Source organism: Oxyura jamaicensis, chromosome 2 (assembly GCF_011077185.1).
Source record: "Oxyura jamaicensis isolate SHBP4307 breed ruddy duck chromosome 2, BPBGC_Ojam_1.0, whole genome shotgun sequence".
Classification (NCBI taxonomy): domain Eukaryota; kingdom Metazoa; phylum Chordata; class Aves; order Anseriformes; family Anatidae; genus Oxyura; species Oxyura jamaicensis.
In genome coordinates this window covers 50,393,431-50,408,662 of record NC_048894.1, presented here as the reverse complement: position 1 = coordinate 50,408,662, position 15,232 = coordinate 50,393,431, and the positions used below count along the sequence as shown (strand labels likewise).

General features: G+C 36.3%; 2 long non-coding RNA genes across 6 annotated transcripts in view; one reads left to right on the top strand and one right to left on the bottom strand.

The window, feature by feature from the left end:
• LOC118161328 overlaps positions 1-15,232 on the bottom strand; it is a 36,680-nt gene that overhangs the window by 9,607 nt on the left and 11,841 nt on the right. The window contains exons 2-5 of one of the 5 annotated variants that reach the window (XR_004747946.1): positions 14,290-14,404; positions 12,863-12,914; positions 7,423-8,499; positions 1,415-1,424 (exon numbers count right to left, since the gene is read on the bottom strand). This is a non-coding gene — a long non-coding RNA (uncharacterized LOC118161328). Of the gene's footprint in view, positions 1-1,414; positions 1,425-7,135; positions 8,500-12,862; positions 12,915-14,289; positions 14,405-15,232 lie in introns of those variants that run through there. The other 4 variants (XR_004747948.1, XR_004747945.1, XR_004747947.1 and 1 more) reach the window with 4 other exon arrangements.
• LOC118161330 overlaps positions 2,001-15,232 on the top strand; it is a 19,054-nt gene continuing 5,822 nt past the window's right edge. Inside the window, exons 1-2 of the long non-coding RNA XR_004747952.1 lie at positions 2,001-2,310; positions 8,265-8,268. This is a non-coding gene — a long non-coding RNA (uncharacterized LOC118161330). The remainder of the gene's footprint in view (positions 2,311-8,264; positions 8,269-15,232) is intronic.

Sequence of the window (15,232 nt, the reverse complement as noted above, 5' to 3'; positions counted from 1 at the left end):
ATGGGCTTTTAATGACTGAGTTTTCCTTTCTGCAATACAGTGAAAAGGATAGCTCAAATGTAAGCAGTCCTTTTAAATACCTATTGGAAATTTAAATGTTATGCCATCAATTACTCTTTAGGATTTAGTCTCAGCTGTCAGTTATATGGTTACTGACTTTATCTTTGGTCTGCAAGAAACGTTCTCTCCTGATCTTCATTGATTTTTCATTTTTGGATGACTTAAGACATACTCCTTTTAATAATACTTAGTCATCTTTATTTCCCCTTGCTGATTCCAGTATACTGTAATATACTGAAAAGTGCACTTAGTCATAAATGACTTAAGCACTTTCAGTAGTCTTCACATTTTGGCCAAACTGGCTTGTTTGACATGTCTCTTCAAATGTTCTGAATTTGCTTTCTTGCTAAATAATCCAGATGTTTGACATCAGTTTTAGAAGAGATTCATGTACTTAATGGAAGCATGCAAAGATGCAGAGCTCTGGAAAGCAGCAGAACTTCTAATTGCGTCCACTGTCTGTATTTATCACTGCTGATTAGTGCATGTGCCTTCCCTCCCACTCCAGCTGCCACCACGCAGATGGCATTCCCAGCAAAGTAAACACTTCAGATGCAGTACAGTATTTGTGGTCTGGAAATGTTAGCAGATGACTGAAAAAGGGGAGGAAGAGGAGGGATAGATTTACATGCTTCAGGTCAAGTTCTGCCCTGAATTCTACCTAGTCACTGCAGAGAAGTCCTGGGGGCTACCAAGGGGAGGGGGCAAGAAAGTGCACTTTTGATGCATTCTGAGGCTTGGATCTAAGTTTCCGTCCTATACAGTTACTTAGTTCTAATGCTGTAGCAACTTTAATTTATTAAAAGGGCTGGAAAAAATTGGTTTTGTGTGCCCTAGAAACCAAGTAAAAACAATGAAGAAGACATCCCTGCAAAGTTGTTACGATTAAACCTAGACAAACAGTGGAACATTTACAGTATAAATGTACAGATGTCTAATGACAAGCAAACAAAACAATTATTCTTAAGTAATGATTTATCTTTGGTTTATTTTTAAAGGCCTTTTACACAGCCCTTTCATATTAGTCATTTCTATATGCTTTTAGTGTTGTATGCTGGCCTCAGTGTTTACTTAGAAAAATATGTGGTGTGGGGTTGGATACAAGAGAAGAGGAAAGGACTTACACAGTAAATTTTTAGACTAAAGGATAATGTAGTCACAGGTGCCCCTAATTTGTCTTTAGAAATTCAGCTTTCAGGTGTATGTAACTTTTTAAAATTTTCCTTTGAGGGTTGGGTAAGAATATGTGAAAGCTCCCAAGCTAGTGTATGCCTCAGAGTGAAAAGTTTCAGATAAAATGATTTTGCTGAACAAGGCTGAAGGAAAAGGTTGCTGTTTTAAGCATCTTGATTACATTTCTGAGACTGTTTTGTTGAGAAGCTGTAGTAATTTCATGTGTTGCAACACGGACTTGACATTTGGCACATTTGACAGCAGAATCATTTTGTCTAACCTGTGAAAATTCATTCAAAAATACCACTCAGAGTACAACCTTCTGAAAAAATATCAGTTCATAAACACAGTAGAGTTCTTACTGCTCAGATACACAGCAGGGTCACTGAAGCACCAGATCTGAGAGAAGAAACAGATGTCCTTTCCAGTGACTCGAGCTAGCTTTAAGCAGGTATTTGCCCATCTGCTTGATGCCGCTCCCATATCTCAGATGTCATAGATGATTATCTGAATGCTCAAACTCTGTTTCAGTGCAAATGTAGGAAAGCAGTGCCATTCACTGACAATGCCATCTTAACAGCTGCCAGCTGCTCATTCCCAGCCCATGTCCTCCTTCAGTTGTCCTTGTAAAGTTTATGGGGTCATGTGACAACTTAGATCAGACTTTCCCCACCCCCTCAAAAAAGAAAGGGAAAAAACAATAAAGAAAGAAAGAAAGAAAGAAACAAAAACAAACAAACAAACACTTTTGGTTGTTTTTAACCTGAACATGTTCAATGCAGGGATGACCACAGCTAGATTTTCTAGAGGGCAGCTGTCTGTGACCTGAGATATTAAAGAGACTGCCTCTTCCATGCACTGAATTTTCTTCTTGCTTTTTATGTGCAGGTATCATAAGGAAACCAAACTGCATTTGTATCTGCACTGCAATCAGGATAGCAAAGGGAGCAGCTGAGGGCTGGCATTCCCCATGCAGAAGGCAGACAGCTGTGGCTGGTAATCCCCTGAACTGCCACTGTAGGTTTTGATAAAGCTTCTCTGGCAGAGCTCTTTGTGCTCTACCACCTTAAAAGGTAAGTAAAAAGTGCTAATAATACCTATGTATGAAGTCAAAGCTTGTGCTGCTGCCATGAATACTTCATTATGCATGAGAAATGTAGTAATGTTTCTGTCTAGAAACACAAACAAATTTCTTTACTGAGCAGGAGGGAAATTTTCTCAACTATTTGGGTAATTAGAATCAGAAAATGCAGGACTATTGGACATACAGTCAATCAGCTTTCTCTGAAAATCCATAGATTTCCTATTTTCACCCAGACAAACCACTTACAAATGCAGGTCTGTATTTTTAACTAGAAATTGAACTTGAAAAAGATGTTTTTTGAAAGTGGCATAAAAGTACTTTACAGTCTTTGTGCACTACAAAAAGTTTCTATGGCAGGAACAAATTTGACACTGGTGCTGGTGTTGGTTTCCATAGGTAGCCCACAGATCCCTGGAGGTCTGTGATCTTTTTATCAGAGGTCTGTGAAAATTTACCTGTGAAAAATCAGGGAGCTTTGATTTGCTATCTAAAGTTCTGCACTTCCACTGGGAAGAAAAAGAAAACTAGGAGCCAGCAAACTGGTCTAGAAGTTTAGATTTGTAGAGTAGCTAACTGCATACTAATTTCTCAGGTAGGTGAGCATGTGTGTTCACTCAGGATGACTTTATTCATCTTCTGAGTAGTCAAGGTTGTTTCTCTGTGACCTGAATTTTTGGGATACCAATAAAAGAAAACTCTAAGTGAAGTTAAATAGTACATGACAAAGTTTGCAAGCAGTTGTGCATATGAGAAAGGAGCAATCTGTGGATTAGATGAATGTACAGGGTTCAAGTAGATATATAACATGGGAAAAAAATGAACGATAATGATTTTAAATATATTTTTAAAAAGCAAGCTCTGTTCCGTTCTCCTGTGTAATTAAATTTTTAAGACCTGACTTTCTAAACAGCATATGGGACACAGATTTCCATGTCATCTGAGAACCAGTTAGATAACTGTGTATTATCCAAGTTGTGGCTGATTAGGCCACTGCATATACCAGAAGTTTCCTGTGATATTTGTATGGACTGCCATGGACAGCAAAACTATCTTGGAGCTTTTTGAAAAAAATGATTTTTACCCCCAAAATGTCTCTGTTTGACTAAGCCAAAATTGTAGAAAATGGGTCAAATAAGATTTCAGAACACCGAAAAAAATAAATTTGTTAAAACATGTTTTTGACACTTCAAATTAAAGACTTTGTTTTCCTTTAAAATGGCTCCCTTCCACAGTGTGGGAAATAGTTCAAATCCAGTCCTAATTCAGTCTCTTATGTTATACAGAGCTGAAAGCAAAGCTTGAAAGAAGGGAATGAAGGAGAACCACATATGCATCCCCAGGGAAAAAAAAAAAAAAAAGGTATTGTTGTTCTACTTTCTCTTCACATCTGTTCCCTCACCTTTAATCATTCGTTAGAAGCTGTAGTTCTAGTATGATTCTTATCAGGTGTCTATTCCAGCTAGTAAAGCATAATGGTAATGAATAATCTCTATCTATTGTTTTAACAAACATTCGTGTTTTTATTTAATGACTAAATGAATGAAAAATGCTTTCACTTCCTTCTAGCAGTGCTATTGATTTTAACTATATTATAGATAAATGCTTACAAATTCATTCCTTAAATCTGATAACAACAGAAAACTTTTGCATGTTTGTGTCTTTCTTTCATACAATAATGAAAATATACCTTTTGTATTTTTTTCAAGGTTATACAGAAAGAAACCTAGTATATTAACTACAGTTCATTAGGGAACAATGGGAAAATTCTGTTCCATTCTATGTCCTGAAAAAAATACTGGTTAACTTCATGTTATAATGCATGCTAAATGACTCCAATTCTGCTTCAGCAATTGGAAATGCAAAAATTATTTGCATTATATTGCATTTTATTTCAAAGCAAAACTTTTCATATACATTATACACTTAAATTTTTTTTTAGTTCAGTTATTTGGCCTGGAAATTATAGTGAATAAATACTTAGGTGGACAGTTGGAAGTAAGATATGTAAGTCTCAGATTTTCACTGAGAAGAAACGTAGAAGTATGTATGGTCAGGGATGTTTAGCTGAGTATATGAGAAAAAGGGAACGGAGGATTTCTGTATTGGGAATACAGTACTGTGAGTATTGTGAGAATTTTTGCCAGGAGAAGTTGGATAAAACAAAAATGTGAGGGTTGAGGTTCAGGGGATTACTGAATTTGGCCAAGGAATTCATACAGTAAGTTACAAATCCTTGGATAAATTAAGAATGTCAATTAGAGGATGAATCTCTTAGGAGGCTCTAAAATTGTGATGGATCTGAGGTCTGGTTACATTGAAGGAAATGATGAATCTCATGAGAGTATTCTATCACTGGAGTGGTTTGTCAGGTGGAAGAACCTCTGAAGGCATGGAAAGTCACCGGGGAAAGTCACTGGACAGCAGCTCCATCACGTCTTTGCTATTGACTGACAGAACTTTATGATGACACTTGATTTAGAAAACATCTGGGTTTAACTGTAAATAACTCTTCCAGCTTTTCACTAAGGAGGGGGTTGACAACTGGAATTTTGTAGGTGTCAGTAGTGGGAAAACTCCTTCTTAGCTCAGGTTCAGAGAGGCTTTCCTCATACCTGAGACAGTGACAGGGACCATACTACTACCCATGAAGAAGAAAGCTACAGATCCTGAAGCTGCACTGACTTATTTTATTACTTTATTCTGTAGGTGCTTGGAGGCCCCCTTTGAGCACCATGCTTCATAAAAGAGAAAGTGCAGACTGCACCATTTTTTTTCTCTTCTCTTTCCCTTCTTGTATGTATAGGTTGGTGTATGAGAGACTCAGTAAATGGTCAGCTGACAGTCTCATGTGCAATGAGCTACTTGAAAATTTTGATTTCCTTAAGGCAGAATTTACAACTTTGCTGTGTTAGACAACATGGTACGCATGTTGGGCAGATCCTCAGCTGCTGTAGTAACAGTCATAATTTGGTGTAATTGGGTGAAGCCTGAGCAGTCTGTACTATGTGAGGATTCCGTTTATATAACCAATTTGAAAGAACATCTCCATTCAATCATTTTTCATGACAGAGGATTAACACAACCAAGACCTTTTTTGTAGGGGTTATGTAGGTATGGAATTAATTCAGTTAGTTTTTTTAAAAAATGGTAAATTTCTATGATTTTTGCACTTTCATATATTCATATACTCTCCATTTTCTATGAATTCATCGAGATGCAGAGATTTTTATTTTTTTTTTTTAAAAAAAAGGCATTGATTTGGATGTGAACTGAGAACAAATTGAAATATTCATTTCATTTCACCTGCTGAGAGGAAAATAGATTTTTTTTTCTTTTACAGAGATGAAGAATTATTTTCTGTCATCTCATGCGTTGCCTCTTTTTACTTGAAGATTTAAAGAATATATGCAAGTTTTATTTTTATTTTTGTCTTCCCTTTATGTTACTCACAGATTCTGCTCTTTTAGTTATCTCTTCCTAATATTTTTTTTTAAAGTATTAGTTCAGTCTGGAGTCCTTTATCTGAATCATGTTGTTCAGAGTGACCCAAATGAATTCACAGAATGTTCTACACAAACTGCAGGGACTATTTAAAAGCAGTGTGCAAGAAGGGCAATCACAGCTCAGACTAAAAAGGATCCATCTAGCCCAGTATCTTGGCTCCAAAACTGATGAGAAGCGGTGAAAAGTGGATGATGACTACTGAAGATTTTTATAAAATTACAAGTATGTAGTGATAGCTATCTGCCTTATCTTCCCCGCTTCCAGAGAGATGCAACATCTTAAGTCAGAGGCAGTAACTTTGTGTTGAACAGATCTTGGTGGATCAGTTTGTCCAGGAGATTTTTAATTCATGTCAAATTCAGTAAACCACAACATCTTGTGGCAAGGAAATTCAAAGTTATCTACATGCTATAATGAGGCAATGCTTCTGTTTTTATTAGCTTTGAATTAACTAATTATTTGACACATCCTTGTTTACTGTCTGTAATGATACAAAAACTTCCATTCCCTATTTGATCTGTCTTTGCTACTCACGATTTGGAGTGCTCTTGTCTCTGTTTATCTTCCATTCTATGCTGACAATTTGTAGTTTTATCTGTTCGTAGTCCTGGAAAATTGTTAGTGCTCAATTTATACTATATAGAGAAAGGTTGCAACAAGGGAGTTTCCTTGAGTTTATTACAAACAGGGATGCAAATAATTTTGCAGTGCTGAATAAGTTTGCTGCCATGGCCTTTTCTGTGTGCTCCTTTTGTACCTTAGCGATCTGCTGGTCCTGCTAATTGATAGGTGTCCTGTTTGCTATGGAAAATGATTAACTGCAAATTTTTGATGTCCCTGTGAGTCTTTTGAGGCATACAATGTGTGTATATTTTATTTTCTATTTGCACCTTGAACTTCTGAGGGATGTGAACTTTTACCCTCTGTTTAACCGTGGAAGCTTTTTCTTAAGTTTTTACTCTGAGAATTCAAACTGCTGGGAAATATCTTCCTCTTGGGACTGTCAGCTCTCATACATCTTTTACAACCTACCACTTTCCCTACTTTTCTTAAACTCAATTATTTCTGTAGTGGATTTCTTCTTGTTGCATGCTCATGTATGCACATTAAGTTTAATTTCTTTACCTTTACGGTTAATGTAGCTGTTGGATACAGGACTTAAGGACTTAAATGACACACCAGATATCTTTCCTGTCCTGCTTGAAACACTATGGCTGTGAATTACTTTCCCCCAATTATTATTCCTTTCATTTAAAAAGGCACGATTGTCTGCAATTTTCAAGTTATTGTGAAGAAAAAGATGAAAGATGTTACTTTTTCTCTTAATGCATTACCTTTATTTGTACAGTCATTGCAATTAATAATATTTCTCTTTTCTAAGATAAGACGATGCTGTTCAAGTGCTTCCACACAGCTAGAAACTGCTGAGCATCAGTAATGTAGCCCACAGATTGTGGCCATGCATCACCTGAGGATACCTCCCACAGCTGCCCTGTTATGTGTTGTGCAGTTGCTCTCAGCCACCTGCAGAAGTATTTTGGAGCAGGAGAGTAGCAGCAGTGGGTTACCAGCAAGGCTGGAATTTACAGTTTCCCTCTGACCAAGATATCTGGAGCACCTTTGTGAAATTGCAGTACACGTAGTGTAACTGGGCAGGCCATTTTATGGGGCATGCAAATTCCAGATTCAGGGAAGTAACTTCCAGGAGCACTACCAAATGCTTTTTTCCCTAATAATTTTGCGTTTGATTAAGGGACTTACCTGAATTACCCTGATAGGCTCTGTCAGTTCAACAGACAAGAAGAATGTCAGCTAAAATATTGTAGCTGCAACCCGAGGTAATGAGCATGAACCTGAAAGACAGAAAAAGGCAGTAAATTATTATATGCTGCTGGGGAAAATTAAAACTTTAAACAAACTCTTTTTTTTTTTTTTTTTTTTTTTTTTTTTTTTCCTCCTCTGAACTCACGTATTAGAGAGGCTGAAGGGACATCTTTAAAAGTCAATGTATGTCCCTGATATAACTATTGTATCATTAATGTGGTTACCCTGCTAACAAAAAGCACAGTCTATTTTATTATCAGCTTTTACAACAAGCTGTTTCAACAATAAGTAATCAAACTGTAGGAACTTCCCCCATTTCATTGGAATGTGCCCTACACTATAAGGTGTGTTTAGGGGGATATAAAGGATCCATTACAGAGTTTGCTGACTTGCCCAAGACAGCTTTAATAGATAGGGGGCCCACTTCTGTTTCGGGACAGTGGAAGGTTATGCTGTTTCCCTATGAAACATACCAGAGAGGTCACAAACACCATCCACCTCCAAGCATTTAAGACAGCGGTATAATTACCATAATGCACAAATGAATGAAATTCTTCTTTTAAAAGAATTCCTTGTCTTCCCCCATTCCTCTTTTTAGTGAAAGAGGCTTTATGTCTAGACAAGTAAAGACTTGAAACCTAGCTTCATCCCAATCGATTTGCTTGTCCTGCCCCTTGAGGACTATATGCAATCCTTGAAACCTTCACGAGATCCAAACAAATTATTGCAGAATCAACTGTTTTTTTCTTTCATGTAAGACTTAAGTGCTGAGCTGTCCTGGAACATATGCTGAAATAATCCTCTGCCAAGGTGTGGAATCCAATATGCCTGTAACCACTCAGTCTTCAGGTTACCTGGAAATCAAGAAAGACATTTTAAAATGTTCTTAAACATGATGAAAACGCACTTTCCGTTTCAGCAGAAATTAAAGGTTGTGGTCAGAGACCAACCTGGAGTGAGAACATGCCCTGTCCATGTTTTGGATAGGATATTCCCAATGTAGGAAATACATCTGGTTAAATCTGAAGCTTTAGTTGACTGCTTTCTCTCTCTCAGAAGTGTCAGCTTTCTTGTCCCCTGCCTGAGGCCATCCCTTGTCATGCACTGAGGACTGGAGCTGAAATACTCTTGCTGATCCTTTTCTAGTCTGCCGCATGAGATGAGTATAACAGGCACATAAGTGAGAGCTCAGTCTTTTGAGACATTTTGTGTCTTCAGCTGCCAATTACATCAGACTAAAATGCCCCTATATGTCTGCTTCAGTGTCTTCCTTAGGACTTTCAAAGCAGTTCCTCAGCAGCACTGACCAGAGCACCCGCAGTAATTGGTAGTCCGTAAGTGACTTAGGTTGTGTTTAATGTTCTGAAACAGCTCTGTTACAACATTGCAGTAATACTGTCCAAACCCAGCTCTTTATAAAGTGCTGTATTGTATGCCAGACTGATGTTACCATGCACAATTTAAATGATGACACAAGCAAAACTTCTGCTCTAAAATGGAGAAATTAAAGATACCAAAATATTATCTTTCCTCTTGCCAAGGAGAACAGCTGGCAGGATGGGTTTACTGATCAAAAACTTTGGCCAGCAGACATAGGTTATCATTTTCACAGACTTTCCTTCTGAAGTAAAAGATGAACAAAGTGTGCTATTTTTTTTATTTCAAAATTGGAGGGTTTGTGTCTTTCATCTGGTGAAATTTAGCGTAAAAGTGAAAATAATATCAAAGTTACAGGCACCATAGGGAGGCTGTTAATGTGGGAACAAAGGGCATTTGGCCAGTTAAAATAATAAAAGACTATACAACTTTCCCAGTGATGGCTGAAGCCCAATTAGTACTTTCCAAGTAGAGCCACAATATTCCTTTCCAGATTATGTGGTTTGGCATGAGTCAGTATGAGTAAACTTACTTTTCTACAAGGGAAAAATATAATTAACAGAAAAAACAAGGTCACACAGCATTATGCTTTAAATAAGCAGTAATTCACCATGGGGTGTACATTAACCAGTCAATATTCATACACCTTGGACAGGCTGAGACAGAGGCAACGCAATGTCTCAGCATACAAAAAGATACATATATTATCTTTATAATATGTGCACCTATGTGCAAGAGTAAAATGCAAATAGATATTTTATTTCCTTACTAGAAGATTTGAAGGGAGTGCATATTCAATGTTCATGTGCATAGTGCTCAAACATATTTCTCAAAAAGTACCCTGTCAATTACCATTATATCCTTCTAAGTAATAAATAGTAATTTAGCTATTTTCACTTTGAGTCCTTTTTTTGTTGTTTTGTTTTGTTTTTTCTCTTCTAAAGGCAGAATTGTTTGGAAGATTCCTTTTGTCTTAATTAATTTTGTTAAGAGGACTTGCAACCTGGATACTCACATGGAAAGGCACTAAGAGTCTGTTCTTATTTATAGCAATCCACTTTACAGGACTCTGGAAGTTGCACAAAGCCCACTAAGACTCAACAAAGCTAGAAATAAACTAGCAGGATAGGAAAAATGAAAGAACAACTTCCAATTTGGAGGTGAATGCACGGATGATTTGTAAGGGTAGTTTTTTTTTTTCTGTCTGTTTTTTGATAGTGTTTTTAAAAGGAACATCTGCTCAGTTGAAGCTCAGGTAGAGGGGAAATACATGTAAAACAAAAGAAAAACATGGTGGCTCAGGGTAAATATATACTATGGCAGCAGAATGAAAGCTGCCCTGCTGAGACATCTGGTTGTTGCTCTAGTAATGATACTGTTCATGAGAAAGTGAAGTGATATGCCAGGAGGAAGATGAAAAAAGAAGAAAAAGTCAAACTTCAAAAACCAGGGAACCCCTCCCATCACCTGAAGCTTAGACCACACACCTGAAAGGGAGTAACCCACATCCAGTCCAAGCAGAGAATGAACATCCTTATCTCCCTTTCAACTCCACCAGTTTGCAGTTGTTTTATATACTTTTAGAAAGTGTTTGTAAGGGAGGAATTGCTTATTTATTTCCTGTTCTTTTAATTATTATGGTAACCTGTGATATCAGAAACCTTCATTAGTCTCAGTGTAGCTCCTGCATTACTTCTGTTTGTATCTTGGTCGGAACAGTGTTTCCTTTGCTTCCCAGCCCCACCTGGGACTACTTTCTCTGTTCAGATCCCACACAGCCATGTAAACAGCCCTCTCTGCTGTAGTTGTGTGTGTGAAGGAGGAGGAAATACATAGGTAATGGACGTGGGAGTAAATTTGTGATCTGCTATATTGTTTCAATAGTTATGTATAGGTAACGTGCACAATATTCATACTGACTTCTCTTTAAATTAATCCACAAGTCAATAACTAATTGCATACAATACTCCAGTGTCATCTACACAAGTTAAGATATGCCCTGAAATACCTGATTTTTAAGTAGTTACTTGAAAGACAAGAAAATCCTCACTGGCTATAGACTTGCTCCAAGAATCAAACTACTTCGAAGCAGGGAAAAAAAAAAAAAAAAAAAAGCCTTACATTGTAGACTATTATTTTAAAACACTCACATTTTGACAGGCTGAAGAAGAGAAGGCAGTACTGGGGCAAGGCGCAGAGGGGCTGTCCCATCAGCCGCTGTATACTTGCACCAGCCTGCATGGTACAGGAGCATCTGTGCTGATGCACAGCCCCTACTTCCTTGAGTGGAATTTTCCACACTTTTGTTCTTGAATCAGAATGTACCTTCTTACAATGTGAAATTACAACTTATAGAATCTTTCTGCTATACATACAATGGAGCATGTATTTTTGCTCTTCAATGTTTCACATTTCACCACAACCCCTTAATCTAAGCATATACCTTAACCCTCTTATTTTAAGACAGATTAATTTCACTGGTGTTAGGGAACTTAAGTGTCTAATTAGGTGGTCTAATAGATTTGTGTGACTCAAGTTTATGAAGAAATTGAGATAGTATAGAAATAAGGAGAAGAGAACCAAAATTTTGTATACCTAAAGACAACTTTTCTGTACCTCCATACTAATAAATCTAATTTATGAAAAAACAGTGTTATTTCACTTTGAGTCAGAGCTCTAAGAAATCTAATTGAAAGGAACTCAACACAAGAAATTCAAGGCAAATGACTGAGAAAAAAATGTTTCCATTTTACATAGAAAATATTTTCTGGATACTTCTTCATATAGATACTATAGAAAAGGTTTTACTTTATATTAAGTAATTAGTGAGGCAAGCATCTCACATAAGTACAATCTTAGCTTGGAAAAAAATATTGATTTTAATTTTAAAATTGCACCATAATGTTCTGCACAAGAGGAAAAATAATTGCTTTTTACTAAGAGAATAATGCAATAATAATAAGCAGTAGCTAGAAATGTTCAAGGGTGAATCTCTGATCTTCGCTGAAGTCATCATAGCTGCTTTAAATAGCTTAACAATCTCTTTCTGGATAGAAACTGTAGTCATGGCAAAATTATGCTGTGGAAAATACCATCTTGTCAAACAAGAATACCGTGTTTACCTGCAAAATCCACTACCCCTGCATGCAGTAATTGTATTTTATTTTTCCTTATGTTTATGTTCTTGCAGTGCTTTCATCACCCGTGTGGTTCTGTGTATCCTCCAGCACTGTATTAAGCAATGTAACTGATATCTGTCATGTGTAGTTTAATTCTTTCTTAATTAGCCCAACACCTCTATCAGACTAAAATCAGTCAGATGGTATTACCATCCACTGCATGTTTTACTTTGTCTCGTGTTTCTCTTTGTAAGGTAGTTTGTAAGTCCCTTTCCTTTATCAACCAAGTAAGTCTGTCACTGTCTAAAGAGGAGAGAAATGAAAAATCTTTTTCCCAGTTTGACAAATACTCATGTAAACTACAACTAGCAAAACAGAAAGAGTAGAGTTAGAGGAAAGAATCACTTTCAAATTAATCTTGTCAAGCCAGAATGATCATTTGGTTGCACCCTGCTGCAAGTTTCTGATGTCTGAACTTGTCTCAAATATTTCTTTAAAATTGTGAGTTAGAGGTCAAGAGAAATAATCTCTTCTGACAGAAATATCAACTCATTTAATTTTTGAAACCACTATCTGCATATGTTAAGTTTATAAGTCACAGATCTCAGGATTTGTAAAATCAAAGCCTTCCAAACTCAGCTTAACCAAATAAAAATACCAAGACTTATTCTTCTTTTGATGAGAGTCATTATATTAACTCTGAAAAATGTTCAGAGCTTACCTGCTTGGTATACCAGTCATTAATCCACAACTATCAGCTCCACAGGGATTCCCTAAACAGAATACAACATATTAAAACATGACTAGCAATGTACCAAAAAGTCAGTACGTTAAATTAACCACTTCAACATCAAAGAAGGTATTATATAGCAACAGTCAAGGAGGGCACAATAAGTAAAACTATATTTTAATAACTTAATAAAATAATCCTATATAGATACAAATTCCCATCTCAATAAGCAGATTCCCATCAAAGTTACAACTGACAAAAATATTTTTTTCCAGAATTCTGTTAAGCTGCTTTCCCTAGTAATTAACTCATTTTTTTTTGGAAAGGATTTTATTTTTTTCCAGCACTCTTAAAAGAAAAAGAAAATACAAACTATATCACATTTTTAAAAGATTTATCTTTCTTCCTCCAAAAAATCTCTCAAAAACAAGTTCATCTTTCTATTAAATGGAGAAGCTCCAGCTAGTAACAATGTGCTAGTCTTCTACTCTAATTATACAGCAATAGGTAATAGGTATTTTAAAACTGCTGGCTTCCATGTCAAAATAAGGAAATTTAAATCATTTTCTTAAAGATTTAAAGTTTCCACATTCCTAGCTAGTGGAACTACCAGTGCAAAATCATTAAGATGCTTCTGAAAATTTCAATGTCTTTTTAAACCTAATGGATGTAGGTTCTTCATTCTAAATCCTTAAGATGCAACGTTTACAACCAGACAGCATGAAAAGGCTTTTGCCTGTGAACAACTGCAGAAGTATTGATGTAAATAAATAAGCAAATCCTAATTCATTTGAAACAGTCATGTAAATAAAATATTTCAGTGCTACTCCAAAAGCATAGATTCTGTGAGTCTTAAGAGTTTGTTATGCCAACTTCAAAAAATAATAAAAAAAAGAAGTAAAAACACAAATATACTATGGTGTGATTTCTACAATAGACTTGTAAATAATACTGCTATTACAGAACAGTCTAACACAGCGATTTCTGAAATTATTTTGCTTTAGATAACACTTGTTTTCTACCATTAACAATGTGGAAGCAGTAGCTAGAAGCTGTGTGCCAAGCTTCAGATCCACACCAGAAAATAATAATAATAATAATAATAATAAAAACTGCTTCTTGGACAATCCATAAACCTTTTCCCCAGCTTTACTGGGGAGAAGGTGATGGACTGTACCCCCACACACTTCTTGCATGCTACTTTGAGATCTGTGAGTATGGGAGCTCCTGCTCTAGTGGATCCAAGATTTATTTATTTTTTTCCCATGCAAAGTAAAATACAATATCTGAGCATCTATGAGCACATAAGAGAAAACAGATTTGCAGACAGACAGACAGATAAAAATCCTAGGTTACTCTGTGCAGCATAGCACACTTAAACCATTATGTTCTATCATAGACTTCTGAAAAAACCTTACTCTTCAATGCATAATTCCCAGTGCTTTCAGTGTGTTATCTCCCTTTGTCTCCCAACACTGTTCCTTTTTATTTTTCTTTTATGTTTGGCATCAACTTATTAAAAACATATGTTACCTTTGGAAAAAGAACATTAAGAACAAACACTGTTAAACTATTTCTTAAACAGTAGTGTTGGCAGAGAGATTAATTTTAAAAATTGCTATAAAATAGGAGATGAGTTGCAAACAACGTAGGAGATGGATCTAGGTATGCACATTAGGTGACTGTGGAGTTGTCGGTGAGATACAACCATGAAAAAAACAGATGTCATCTAAGGATGGACCAGTTACAGTATTTCTCATAGAGAAATGAAAACATCTGTGTTATTGTTTAAGGCACCTGAGAGCTCTTGCACAGTTTTTTTTTTGTTTGTTTGTTTTTTGTTGTTGTTTTTTTTTTTTGTCATAATCATGGAAGATGTAACAGGTAAAGAACTGCAGTGATTACCAGAGAGAAGTGATCTTAAGAGCAAGGCTGCAAAATTTTTACTCGGTTAGTTTAACAAAAACAAAAGCTAATACAGAAAATACTTATTCTCTAAAAACACAATACAATGGTAAACAGTAGGCAGGGATAAGAACTATTTACAGTACTGGACAATGTTGGCACAGGAACAAATGAGTCTAATTTGGCCATGAATAAATTTAGTCTGGAAATTAGAAGGTTTCTGACCAGAAAAGTGGTGAGTTTCTTGTACAAACAGTGGGGACAAAAACAAACAAATAAACAAGTTATTTAATTTTGAGTATTGTTAAATTCATGAAAAATATTACAGGCCTAGTTCCTTGTGTAACTAAAGATTTGCATTTTGATCATCCAGGAGACAGTTTCCAGCATTACGTTTGTCTGTTTTGTGAAAGCAAGGGCTCCCCCCCTCCCTCCCCCACTCCCTCCCTCCCTCCC